Consider the following 11,234-nt stretch of genomic DNA (forward strand, 5'->3'; position numbering starts at 1 on the left):
AGAGGTTATAAGCTATCATAATTTGATAGGCTTATAACCTCTTTCAAGATTTTGCTACTTCAGAAGCAAATCGAGGCATACATATGATGTAGAGAATTCTTCTCTAGTATATCTTATAATCATATAAGCGTGTGAAAATATTGTCACTTTTGATGATCATTATCATATTGTCCCTCCACGCGTATATTCGTCCATTTAATCACTTGTCTTCTTTCAGACATATTATGCACTGCTACCAAATACACCTCAAGAATGAAGTAAGTTGTCATATTTCATACTTATCATATATTGCTACCACATTTACTTCATGGAATGAAGCATATTCAATGGGTCGAATTTCATGACTTTTCATTAAACACCCATTATTTTGCCTTAGCCATCATAATATCACCAATATGGTGTGTTGAGATTCAAACTCAACATCTTATCCATATAAAGACGTATTAAGCATGAATCGATGAGACTTGAATCCAACATATTATCATATTTTTGATAATATTATTTTTGAGGAATAAATTTAAAATATAAATGGTTCCAAACTAATTGTTTTTACTCAAATCCAATAATAATTATATTAATAGTAGCAAAATAAAGATAACATGAAGAATTACTAACCTTGAAATCCTTCAGATTTATAATCTCACATATTTGGCAGAGTCTCATGCTGATAACGTGTTATAAAGTAACAAAGAATAAAGAACAAGAGTAGAGAGAAGAGAGAGTAGTTCTTATTTCTTTTCTTGAGGATGAGAAATTATATGATTGTAAATACAATGAAAAAAATTCCTCTATTTATAGAAAAAATTTACTCCTATGCTGAGTAAAAGACGGATGCTTCAAATCCTAATAGATATTAAAGTAGATCTTGATAGATTTTGATAAACATTCACTATAATGTAAATATATTTATAACAAAATTGACCTTTTTAAAGCAATTTTGAAAATTACCAAACACTTTTAAAAGCTAAAAATGGCTCAAAAGCCATTTTAACCCAAAAATAAAAAATAAAAAATAAGCTTACCCAAACATCCTCTAATTTAATATACGTGGCAGCCTTGGCTTTTCAGCCCTCATCAGATTTGCAGTAGGAAATGAATATTCATCATTCACAACTTCTCTCCAACATACTGCTCGAATCGCAAGGTAATTCTCCTTCACTTTTTCCTGCTCTTTCTTTTTTTTCATTCAATTTTTAGATTTGATTTATACAAATTTGATCTTTATATGTTTTTCCTTCATACTTTACCTCATCTTCAAAAATAATTTTCTTCATATGCAATTTTCCTGCGAATTTTTAGATTTGGTTGCATAAATTTATAAATATTTTGGACTTTGATTTTGTTCAATGAGTCAAAATCTGAGAAGAGTTGAAATTAGGAAAAAATTTGAGATAACAACTCAAGTTTTGTTAAAATCTCCTTCAATTTGAATTTGTTTTCTTCCTGCTGAGAAGTTCTTGAACGACATGTTACGACTATAACAAGCTCGCGACTAGGAATGACAATGGTGCGGTGTGGGTGTGGTGCATTTTTTTAAACCCGCAAGTTTTAAAACCGCACCGCATCACCTTTAAACTCGTATAAACCCGTCCCACATTCATACCCATGCATAACCGCACCGCCCCATTTTAAAAAAAATAAATAAATTTGTAACTCCATTGAAAATCATAATATTTTCAAATCTACAATTAGAAAATAATAACTAATTTCTATTATATCACTTTTCACTAAAAAAATTGTCAAAAAGTATAACGTGTACTAGTAATGATCAAATATCATATTTTTATTCAAATAAAAGAGATGTTAAAAAAGCTACTATAAAATTATTTATTTGTAGTGTTATGCATGTCGTTTTAAGTATTATAAAATTTAAGTAAAGAACACATATAATCTTAGGTATTTTCACGAGAACAATACTAATTTTTATTATTTTTTTAAATTTAAACCCGCATATACCCGCAATCCGCACCGCACCATTTAAAAAAAAAACTTACTTTAACTCGCCCCACACAACTTAAAACCCGCACCGCCCCTCATATCTTAAAACCCACACCGCACCCGCACCGCACCATTGCCATCCCTACTCGCGACTCTAATAGAAAGAAAAGGTAAGCTCTTTGCTTTGTTTGCTTGATATGCTATGCCTATCAAAGTTGGCGAAGGCTTCTGTAGCCTTAGACTCGTTACGATATTTGAAAAAATATTTTACTTTTACTATAGAAATTTCACAATCCTTATAGATTATGGGTTATGGCGCATCTGAAATTGACAGTGGAGGACTTGGATGGTAGCTGAACCGATCTGAAGTTGGAAAACGGAGCTCCGAGAAACTGTTTGGTAAGTAGAGACGATGTCATTTTCCTTCCTTTAAGATTATGGGCTATGACACATCTAATCTCTGTAAAGAATGGATTGATGGACGAATCTCTCATGATTCATTAATGGACTGTATGTGCGCGACAAAATCTTTCATGTTTATTCGTCTTCTTTGTTATTTTATTTTTTCCTCATGAGAATGTATATTGTCTTACATATATACTATAACCTTTCATCAAGCAAAAATATAATTGTGCTGTTCATTTAATAATTCCAGTATATCTTTAATATATTTTCATTGTAAAGCTACTACAAACTTCAACCATTGGGACATAAGATATTCCTTTTATATCATTCTTTAAATTTAGTTGGTGCCAATTAAATATTCTACTAAGAAACTAAATACTTTATTTGTTTTCGTAAAATTTGGTTGTTCAATTACATAAGCCTGAAGCGCGATTAACAAAGCAGTAAGATGTTATACACAAGATAGGTTGCTTAAGATGTTAGATAAATTGTTAATAATGATTTATTTTTTTCAGGTTTCTCTTCGTGTTGTTCTGAACGTCAAGGCTCCTCAACTTTGGTACGTATCATTCTTTCACTTGCTTTGATTATTATTGTTTAGCTGCTTTAATTTTCCCGTCTCTTAGTTTGATTGATATTCTCGGATTCACCTATCTACTTATTGGCTTTCTGGATGCTTTTTCCATAATCAGACATTTATGTTTTAACGCTTCAGATCTGAAAGGATTTAGTGATTTTAATATATAATCCGACTTTCATTTTCACCTTTTTAGCTCAGGCTGATGCTTTCTTATCCTATACTTCTATGGTTCTTTGTTTGCATAATCTTAACCGTTTGATTGGTGGAATTGTACTCTACTTTATAACATGATCAATTTTCATGTGTTAAATTTATTTGTTGAGATGTAAATTAGAATCTGAATCTACTTTCTCTAGAAAACATATCAAAATGCTTAAGCAACATAGAACCTTTCTATTCAGGAGGCAAGTCCTATCCTCCCTTCCTTTTTTAGTCCTTGAAATTCTTTGATATTGCAAGTTTTTAATGCTGCACAAGTCTTGACAAAATTTCAAATGAGTTTCTTGGCCACTTGGCCAGTATCACTTACCTGATACCTTCCTGAAAGCTATTACATTTGGTGTTATTGAGATTCTACAAACAATCTGTGAAAAATATGAGAGAAAATATTATTGAATTGTTGTATCTAAATTATTACATTGAGACCTTATTTAAAGACACTACATTCCAATCCTATTCCTAATAGGACACTACATTACAATCCCTTTCTAAGTAGAATTCAATATGCTATTCCTATTCATATTCTAACACTCCCCCTCAAGTTGGTGCATACAAGTCATATGTACCAAGCTTGTTACAAATGTAATTAATACGAGGACTGGTGAGGGACTTGGTGAAGATATCTGCAAGTTGATCACTTGACTTCACAAATTTGTTACAATATCTCCTGAGAGTATCTTTTCTCTGATGAAGTGACAATCAATCTCTATGTGCTTGATCCTCTTATGGAATACTAGATTAGATGCAATATGAAGGGCTTCCTGATTATCACATACAAGTTCCATCTTATCAGTTTCTCCAAATTTTAATTCTCTCAGCAATTTCTTAATCCAAACCAGCTCGCAAGTTGCTACAACCATTGCTCGATATTCTGCTTTGGCACTAGATCGAGCAACCACACTCTGTTTCTTACTCTTCCAGGACACGAAATTACCTCCTACTAAAACACAATATTCAGATGTAGAACGTCTATCAGAGGGTGAGCCTGCCCAATCAACATCTGTATATCCAATGATATGCTCATGGCCTCGATCCTCGAAGCGTAGTCCTTTACTTGGAGATGACTTTATATATTGCAAAATCCGAACAACTGCATCCCAATGACTATCACAGGGGAAAGTCATAAACTGACTTACAACACTCACAGGAAAAGAGATGTCAGGTCTAGTCACTGTAAGATAATTCAACTTTCCAACCAACCGCCTATACCTTTCAGGATCACTGAGTGGCTCCCCCTGTCTTGGAAGAAGTTTAGCATTTGGATCCATAGGAGTGTCAATGAGTCGACATTCCATCATTCTGTTTCCTCAAGAATGTCTAAAACATACTTGCGTTGAGAAATAACAATACCTGAGCTGAACTGAGCAACCTCAATACCTAGAAAGTATTTCAATCTACCAAGGTCTTTAGTCTGGAAATGCTGAAAGAGATGTTGCTTCAAGTTAGTGATACCATCTTGATCATTGCCGGAGATAATAATATCATCAACATAGACCACTAAATAAATACACAGATTTGGTTCAGAATAGCGATAAAACACTGAATGATCAGCTCCACTACGAATCATGCCAAACTCCTGAATAACTGTGCTAAACTTTTCGAACCAGGCTCGAGGACATTGTTTCAAACCATAGAGTGACTTGCACAATCGATATACAAGGATACTAGACTCCCCCTGAGCAACAAAACCAGGTGGTTGCTCCATATAAACTTCTTCCTCAAGATCACCATGCAGAAAAACATTCTTAATGTCCAACTGATAAAGAGGCCAATGACGAACGACAGCCATAGAGAGAAAAAAATGAACAGATGCTATTTTAGCCATGGGAGAGAAAATGTCACTATAATCAAGCCTAAATATCTGTGTATATCCTTTGGCAACAAGGCGAGCCTTCAGCCGATCAACCTGACCATCTGGACCAACTTTGACTGTATAAACCCAACGACAACCAATAGTAGATTTACCTACAGGAAGGGAAATAAGCTCCTAAGTTCCACTCGTATGTAAAGCAGACATCTCATTAATCATAGCCTGTTTCAATCTTGAATGAGAAAGTTCTTCACCTGTAGTCTTAGGAATGGAAATAGAGGACAAAGATGATACAAAAGCATAATGGGGTGATGACAAATGATGATAACTCAAGAAAGTATAATGTTGGTTAGCATTACGAGTGAATCTCATACCTTTTTGAAGTGTAACTGATTGACTAGGAAGAGGCAGGTCCGTAGTAGGGGAAGCATCAGGCGCAGGACATGAATTATCTGGGACTGGGACTGATACTGGACGTGGGCGGCGGTGATAAGTCAAAAGTGGTGGTACTGTAGTTAGAGATGGAGAAGTAACCATAGATTCCTCAAAGATTGGTGTGGGTAATACTGGAGGTATGGGTAAAACCTCAGAGATATTAAGATGATCAGAAGATGTATAAAAAGGTTGAGATTCAAAGAATGTGACATCAACAGACATAAGGTAGCGACCCAGATCAGGTGAATAGCATCGATACCCTTTTTGAACTCGAGAGTAACCAAGGAAGACACATTTGAGAGCACAAGGGGCTAATTTATCTTTCCTGGGGCTAAGTTATGAACAAAACATGTGTTCTCAAAAACGCGAGGGGGGATAGAGTAGAGATGTGACTGAGAAAATAGTATGGAACAGGGAACCTTATTCTGGATCGAAGATGATGGCATTATATTAATGAGATAGCAAGATGCGAGGACCGCATCACCCCAAAAATGTAGTGGAACAAGGTATTCAATGAGAAGAGTGCGAGCAGTCTCAATAAGATGTCTATTTTTCCTTTTTGTTGAGGAGTGTATGGACATGATGTTTGGTGAATGATCCCTTGATGAGTCATGAACTCCTGAAACTGGGAGGATAAGTATTCTAAGGTATTATCACTACGAAAATCACGAATAGAAACACCAAATTGATTTTGTATTTCAGCACAAACTTTTGAATATAGAGAATAACTCGAAACGATCTTTCATTAAGTAAACCCAAGTACATCTTGAAAAATCATCGATGAAAGTAACAAAGTAACGAAATCCTAAGGGTGAACTGACTCTACTAGGACCCCAAATATCTGAATGAACTAATGAGAAAATAGACTCTGAGCGACTCTCAATACTACATGAAAAAGTAGCACGGGTGTGTTTCCCAAGTTGACACGACTCACAATCTAATGTGGATAGACTAGACAAACTAGGCACCATATTTTGTAGCTTGGATAGACTAGGATGTACCAAACATTTATGAATAAGGTCGGGAGGATCTGTAGCGGAGCATGCTGTGAAGGAATTTAAAGAGGTAAGATGGTAAAGGCCCTGTGATTCATGTACTATGCCAATTGTCTGTCCCGTTTTGTGATCCTGCATTAGAAAAGAATCATAAAAAAATTATACTACAAGTAAGGGCACGTGTTAAACGACTAACAGATGCGAGATTAAAAGGACAATTAGGGACATAAAGAACAGAGTCTAGAGTGGAAGAAGATAAGGGTTTGGCTTGTCCAACTCCTTTTGGCTCTGTTCGAATTCCATTAGCTAAAGTAATAGCAGGAAGTGATTGTGAATAAACAATATCAGACAGAAGTGATTTGTCACCAGAAATATGGTCAGAAGCACCTGAGTCCACAACCCATGATCCAAAGGTAGGAGATTTTACAGTTGAGGCTATTGGTAGAAATATATGCTTACTTGCTTGATACTGAAGATACTCATTATATTCCTTGTCAGATAAATATACACGTTGATCACCTGTGGTGTTAGACTGAGCAATATGAACATTTTTGGATGGTCGACCATGCAAAGAATAGCATATACCACGAGCATGTCCAAGCCTTTTACAATAACTACACTTAGGTCGAGAATAGCATATGCCACGAGTATGTCCAAGCCTTTTACAATAACTACATCTAGGTCGAGATCTTCCAAATCGACCTTTCCTTCGTTGATTCTTCATAAGCTCTGACATCTGAGTTTTTGATTTCCTTATTAAGATTCAGATTTAATCATGAAAAAGAAATACTATTGGAATTTGGCCTGGGAAAAAAAAAAAAAGTCCTCGGATATAAAATCTGATTTTCAAAAGTTGCTCGAAATCAGAAAATAATCTTATGAGCAGCCTCGGAATGAATAAGCGAGGTTACTAAAAAAAGAAACTGTCGGAAAAGTCGCCGGAGGGTTCCGATGATCGAAATCTTGAAAGACTTGTCAGAATCAAGAAAAAACTATTGGTACATCCTAGCAATGAAGTGGTGACCTAGCTGGAAAAAAAACTTGGCCGGAAACTGGCCGGAATAAACCGCATGCGCCGGTGCGCGAAGTGCATGAGGCGCAGATTTGAAAGTTCCGGCGGCGCGTGGATCGCCAGAGATAAGATTCGAGCACTGGGGTTTGCTCGCCCGGGTGTTTCTCACCTTGTGGTGGTGTTGGTTTTCGCACACAACACTTGAAAAATAGATGAGGGCTCAAATTGGACTTAACAGTCGCCGGAAATTGAAATACCGAGCTGTCTTATTGAGTTTTCTTTCCATAAATTTTCTCACAAAACCTGCTTTGATACCATGTGAAAAATATGAGAGAAAATATTATTGAATTGTTGTATCTAAATTATTACATTGAGACCCTATTTATAGACACTACATTCCAATCCTATTCTTAATAGGACACTACATTGCAATCCCTTTCTAAGTAGAATTCAATATGCTATTCCTATTCATATTCTAACACAATCACTGCTTCTACATTTCAATTTTCACCAAAGAACAATAGGAATGTGTAACATGGTTAGGATCTTTGTTGTTGTACTTGATACCAAGAAAAATGGTAGCCCTTTAGAATTTAGAAAATAGGGCATATTGTGTGAGAAACATTAGTAAAAATAAATAAATAAATAATCAAATAAATTGTATCATAGGATAGTCCGGTGTACTAAAGTTTTCGTTATGCTCAGGGTTCGAAAAAGGGCCGAACCACAAGAATCTATTGTGCGCTTGCTTCTAATTGTTGTAATCATTCATATTTTTTTGCTAATGGACTAAGAGATAGACTATATATCACATTATAGAGTTGATTTTTTTTTTCATTACTTCATTTTCTGTATTTGTATATGCTTGCTTTTAATTTTTGTAATCATTTATATTTTGTCTAATTGACTGATAGATTGCTGACTATATATCACTTTGAAGAGTTGATTTTGAGAATCAAATAATATAAAAATAAGACTTATTAATAAGTTAGTATAGCAAAAGACAAAAGACTTCTGTGGATGGTAGGCATATTATTCATACCGAGTAAGTAGCTAACAAGTGTGAATTCCGGAATGAGATTGAGATCTGAAATGGCCTTGAGGAAGTCTTGCATCCATGTCAATTTGTCCTTCCTGCCAAGTTTATTAGTGAATTTAGGCTATGAGAATAGTGCATGAAGTAGATAAAATTGTATATTTCTATTGTCAAATGTGTTGATACTCATAAATGGGACTCAAATAGCCTACTCTACCACCGAGGTTACTTCAATTGGCGAAGTTTTAGGTCACAGGTTCGAATTCTGCATCAACCAAACTAACTCTGGTATTTAAATAAAGAGGAGTAGAGTGCAGGCCATCATCCTGAGTTTCGGTAGCTACAATTGACACAGAGTATTGGCGTTAGATGGATTTGTTTGTCATAAAAAAGATACAGAAATCCTTCAACTACTTGGCAGCTTCCTCTTCCGCCTGTCACCCTCAAAGACATCCAGGATTAGTAAGCTACATGAATTCAAACAACATTTTTTTGCATCGAATGCATTTTACTTTTAAAGTTAGAAGTTCAACTCTATTATTTGTGTAATTTGAGTGAATTTATATATATATTTGTACTATGATAAAGGCATTGAATTCAAATGAATCCAAGATTCCAAAGTTACATTCACCCTTGATCACCCTGGCCTCGCCATAAGCAAAATATTGATGCTACCCAACAAAATTATTTCTTTACATTTAAATCACTTTAAAACGAGTGATATTAGAAACTAATACTTGAAGCAGCCCTCTTTGCCCACTTGAATTTGTATTTTCCCTCTGTCATGTGGTTTTAATTTACTCAGAAGTAGAAAAGATAAGTTCCGCAAGTGATATTTTATATTGATGACATCTTCTCCATTCCTATCTCCTATAGTGTTTATCTTGATTATATACCAATATTTTTAGGATAATTTTCTGTTTACATACCAAATACAAGAAAAAATTATAAAATTCACTTATTTTCTTAGAAAATATTTTCCTTCGCACCTAACACACCCTAGGCTGATATATTTCCCTAACTTATAGGAGTCTATAGATACTTAGAGCAATATCATTGGGAATCCAGCTAGAATAAAGAGATGGAAGACAGGATATGCATGATGTTTTGGATAGTCACTTATGTTAACCAGATAAAAGTATAGATACCAAGCTCCAACTAAGGACCTTGGCTGTAGATGTTCATTTACTAATGAAGAACCTCTGCAAACAAATTCATTTTCCCCCTTTCTTATTTTATAATTTTTTTTTTTCTATTTTAGTGTTTCTATTTCTGTTTGACTCTTAATATTTTGATATAAGGAGATTAAAATCTTTAAATCATTTTATCTTATTAGCTGATGGATACATTTAATATGTATTCTACGTGTTTTGATGACTGTTGCCACCACGTAGGTTCTTCACTTTGCATTTGAGGTTTGCTCCTCTTTAATTTCTGTCAAAATCTTCATCTTTTTATTTCCATTTTCTTTCATTTAGGAATTTTCGGATTCTCCTAAGAATTTTCACTTTTCAATTTCATTGAGGAATCTCAAAGTCAAAACTTCAGAGTTTGATATTTTTCATCTCCCTTCAATTTGGGTATGAGTTTTCCATTCTTAAGATTCAGTCTACTTTGACACCTGATATTTCAGGAAGTTTTTGTGGTGAAGTGAATCTCAGTGTGCTATCTTTTTGCGAATAAAAGATGAACAAGAATATGCATGACGCTTGATACTTTAACAAGGTATGTGATGCAGCTAACCATACTTTATTCTTACTACATTAATGCTCCATTCTTACTACATTCTACATTTTCATGACTTGAAACATTTTTCGTGTCAATCACAGGTATTTTGTCAGCCACGGTATCGTAAAATCGAAACAGTAATAAAGAATAAGATGACTACCCCGAACATCGTAACAAACTCTGTTATTGCTTGTCCTTTTGTTGATACCAACTTCTATAAAAATATATAAATATGTAAATAACGATAGTGAAATCGTGAATATAATGTATATAAACAATATGCATGTTTATATATATTACCAACTCCTTACTAATTGTTACCTTTGCTAATATCTGTGTGTATATATATTAGCAGCCTTTTAGCAACTATCAGTGGCGGATCCAGGAATTTCACCAAGTGGATTCAAATGTACAACAACAACATAGATCCCGCTCAGGAAAGTGGGTTCAAATATATAAAAATTAAATACCCAGAGAAATAAACAAACAAATTTTGATTAACTAAATTCCAAAGTTATATTATAATAATAAAAAAAAATTCAAAAGAAAACATTATCTAACATTTAAGAAAATGGAGCGAAAAAGGTTGTTGGTGGGTTTTGAACTCGGGAAGTTCGGACCTATCAAAAACCTTGAACCCACCTTACCACTGGGCTAAGAAGCATTAGCTTTTAAAATGGATTAAAAAATTAATATATGTATAAATAACATAAATATCAATCCTTTTGAAAGTAATTACACACTCTCTCACTTTTTTAATTACTTTACTCTCTCTCCCTATTAATAGGCATAATATAGCCGACCTATGTATATGTTGAGATTTTTGTAATATGTTTAGGGAGTTGGGATATTTTGTAATATTGGAAACATAAATTGTGTATTTGTGTAATTTTTAATATATCTTGTACATTTTTAAAGACTGATTATATATATGGTGTAATTTTTCGACGAAGTGAGTTCATATGAACCCACTTGAACATACGTAGGTCCGCCCCAGGCAACTATTACACGTATCAATATTTATGACAATTTTTAATAACTATCCTTACACAAATATTGTAGCAGCTGCTGCATAA

General features: G+C 34.2%; 1 long non-coding RNA gene across 4 annotated transcripts; it reads left to right on the forward strand.

Moving 5' to 3' along the window:
• The first annotated feature begins 1,001 nt into the window (after positions 1-1,001).
• LOC124888672 lies at positions 1,002-10,488 on the forward strand. 4 transcript variants are annotated; one of them, XR_007047312.1, is made up of 6 exons: positions 1,002-1,144; positions 2,241-2,337; positions 2,859-2,902; positions 9,767-9,845; positions 10,064-10,155; positions 10,260-10,488. It is a non-coding gene; the product is annotated as an uncharacterized LOC124888672 (long non-coding RNA). The 4 variants fall into 4 exon arrangements; XR_007047310.1 differs by having other exon boundaries at positions 1,030-1,144; positions 2,273-2,337; XR_007047313.1 differs by lacking the exon at positions 9,767-9,845 and having other exon boundaries at positions 1,003-1,144.
• The last annotated feature ends 746 nt before the right edge of the window (positions 10,489-11,234 follow it).

The sequence above is a fragment of the Capsicum annuum genome, chromosome 11 (assembly GCF_002878395.1).
Source record: "Capsicum annuum cultivar UCD-10X-F1 chromosome 11, UCD10Xv1.1, whole genome shotgun sequence".
In the NCBI taxonomy this organism is placed as follows: domain Eukaryota; kingdom Viridiplantae; phylum Streptophyta; class Magnoliopsida; order Solanales; family Solanaceae; genus Capsicum; species Capsicum annuum.